This window comes from Otolemur garnettii, unplaced genomic scaffold (assembly GCF_000181295.1).
Source record: "Otolemur garnettii isolate 467f Iridium unplaced genomic scaffold, OtoGar3 scaffold00141, whole genome shotgun sequence".
Classification (NCBI taxonomy): domain Eukaryota; kingdom Metazoa; phylum Chordata; class Mammalia; order Primates; family Galagidae; genus Otolemur; species Otolemur garnettii.
Genome location: NW_003852536.1, coordinates 5205651 through 5208977, shown reverse-complemented (window position 1 = coordinate 5208977; position 3327 = coordinate 5205651).

Genomic DNA, 3327 nt, shown 5'->3' with positions numbered 1-3327 from the left:
TGGGACCACAGGCGCCCGCCACAACGCCCGGCTATTTTTTTGGTTGCAGCCGTCATTGTTGTTTGGCGGGTCCGGGCTGGGGATTCGAACCCGCCACCCTAGGTGTACGTGGCTGGCGCCTTAGCCCGTTGAGCTATAGGCGCCGAGCCAGAGCCAATTTTCTTTACTCTGTGTCAATACTTAGTAAATGTTCTTTTACTAGGGATGGTGTGGCATCTGTTAGTCTGTGATGTTCATGCAACTTTATTTATTTATTTTATTTTTTTTGAGACAGAGTCTCCCTGTGTTGCTCTTGGTAGAGTGCCATGGCGTCACAGCTCACAGCAACCTCCAACTCCTGGGCTTAATTAAGTTATTCTCTTGCCTTAGCCTCCCAAGTAGCTAGGATCACAGGCACTTGCCACAATGCCCACCTATTTTTTCGGTTGTAGTTGTCATTGTTGTTTGAGTGGCCTGCACTGGGTTCAAACCCACCAGCCTCTGTGTATGTGGCTGGCACCCTAGCTGCTGAGCTACAGGTGCCCAGCCAGTGGCAACTTTATTAAAAGTAGAAGAAGGGTATTAAACATACAAACAAGAGCCCAGCATCTGTAGCTCAGCAGATAGGATACCAGCCACATACACACACGTGGGCTGGTGGGTTCAAATCCAATCTGGGCCAGCTAAACAACAATGACAACTACAACAAAAAAATAGACGTACACTGTAGCAAGTGCCTGTAGTCCCAGCTCCTTGGGAGGCTGAGGCAAGAGAATCGCTTAAGCCCAGGAGTTGGAGGTTGCTGTGAGCTGTGATGTCAGAGCACTCTACCTAGGGAGACATAGTGAGACTCTGTCTCAAAAAAAAAATAAAAATAAAAATAAAGAGACAAATAAGACATAACAACAAAATACAATGTGAACTTTGAGAAAGAAAAAAAGCAGCCCCTGAATGCTGTAGCTGAGCTGGCCTGGCTCAAACAGCGAGGCTGGTGGGGTCGCATGGAACAGAAATCATGTCACAGAACAGCGGAATGCACGAACGAGATCACTCGGTAGCTTGTATGGAGCAAGACAAAAACAAGACCACTCTGTGATCCTGCCTAAGAACAGACAAAAACAAAGACATCGTCCAAACCACAAGAATGGCCACACATTCCTCTTGCCTGCGTTGTTCCTTCTGCTTCTAGATAAAAATTAAGATAATCAGAATTCTTTCGGCTTTTTTGGCAGTACCCAATCCAGAACAAAACCACTGCTTTCTTGTGGCTCCCCTAAATCAGCTAACACAAGCCAAAGCACTATGACAAAGTCTGACAGCTCCAGGAGGTGCCTTCTGGCCCCTGTTGCCTGTGGTGTGTTCCTTCAAGGAGCCAAGAAATCTACCTTTGTTCAAGGGATGCTGCAATAGAGCCTTCAGCTGGGGGGCATTCAGAACTTTGATTAAATTACAGTTTGAAGAAAGCAAAGGACACCAGTTAAGAGACATTTGGGGAAGGATTATGGAAATTTAAATATGGTCTGAGATTAAGTGATATTAGGGAATTTTTAATTTTTTTTTTTTTTTTGAGACAAGAGTCTCAAGCTGTTGCCTTGGGTAGAGTGCTGTAGTGTCACAGCTCATAGCAACCTCCAACTCTTGGGCTCAAACGGTTCTCCTGCCTCTGCCTCCCAAGTAGCTGGGACTACAGGTACATGCTACAACACTCAGCTACTTTTTTGGTTGCAGCCGTCGTTGTTTTAGCCAGCCCGGAATGGGTTTGAACTCAGCAGCCTGGGTCTATGTGGCCGGTGCCCTACCTCTGAGCTACAAGTGCCGCCATGAATTTTCTCAAATGTGATAACGGTATTATAGATGGAAAACATAGTTTGGGTATGTGGTGATATATTTAGGGTTAAGATATCATGTCGTCAATGTACTTCTAAATGATTCAGCAAATTTTAAAAATGTATTGAGAAAACCACTGTGGTTAAATGTGGAAACTGGGTTATAAGTAGATAGACCTGCTTTGATTTTCTTAAGAAATAGCATAATAAGCTGGGTATTGTTTGCTAAGTGGTTAGAGCACCAGCCTTGCACACCAGGGGCAGCAGATTCAAATTTTGCCTAGTCCTGATTAAGAAAAAAACAAATAGGGCAGCGCCTGTGGCTCAATGAGTATGGTGCTGGCCCCATATACCAAGGGTGGAGGGTTCAAACCCAGCCCTGGCCAAACTGCAACAAAAAATAGCTGGCATTGTGGGGAGCACCTGTAGTCCCAGCCACTTGGGAGGCCGAGGCAAGAGAATTGCCTAAGTCCAGGAGTTGGAGGTTGCTGTGAGCTGACACCACAGCACTCTACTGAGGGTGACAAAGTGAAACACTGTCTCTTAAAAAAAAAAAAAGGGCGGTGCCCATGGCTCAAGGAGTAGGGCGCCAGCCCCATATACCAGCAGTAGTAGGTTCAAGCCCAGCCTGGCCAAAAAAAAGAAAAAAACAAATAGATAGAAGAAATAGCATAATAGACACACATATGTATCTTTTAGAGTTTGAAAAATGCCATAATTAAAAGTTGAAATAAAAATACCCCTGCTTCCCCAGCTCTGCCATTTATAAGCTAAAGGAACGATCTCAGCGTCCTCTTTAAAGTTTAAGTTTCTCTTCTATAAAATGGAGGTAATAGGGTCAGCGCCCATAGGACCGTGGTTAAGGTGCCAACCTCATACACTGAGGGTAGCAAGTTGGACCCTGGCCTGGGCCAGCTAAACACCATGACAACTGCAACAAAAATAGCGGAGCATTTTGGCAGGTGCCTGTAGTCCCAGCTACTTGGGAGGCTTAGGAAAGAGAATCTCTTAAGCTAAAGACTTTGAGGTAGCTGTGAGCTGTGACCCACAGCACTCTACCAAGGGGCAACATAGTGAGACTCTGTCTCAAAATTTAAAAAAAAAGTAAAATGGAGATAATAATACTAATCCCGTCTAACTGCTGCAGGGAGTCTTTCTTTTTGTTTTTTCGAGACAGAGTCTTATTTTGTCACCCTGGGTAGAGTGTCATGGTGTCAGCCTCACTTACAGTAACCTCAAACTCTTGGGTGTAAGTAATCTTCCTGCCTTAGCCTCCCAAGTCTGGGACTATAGGAGTTTGCTATCATGTCCAGCTACATTTTCTATTTTTAGTAGAAAAGTAGAGATGGGGTCTCACCCTTGCTCAGGCTGGTCTCGAACTCCTAAACTCAAGTAATCTGTCACTCTTTATCTCCCAGAATGCAAGGATCACAGCTGTGAGCCATGGCGCCCAGATGGAATTCAATAACACTTCAAGTGCTCAGTAAAGTATTTGGCACATGTTACTGCTATCATTATTATT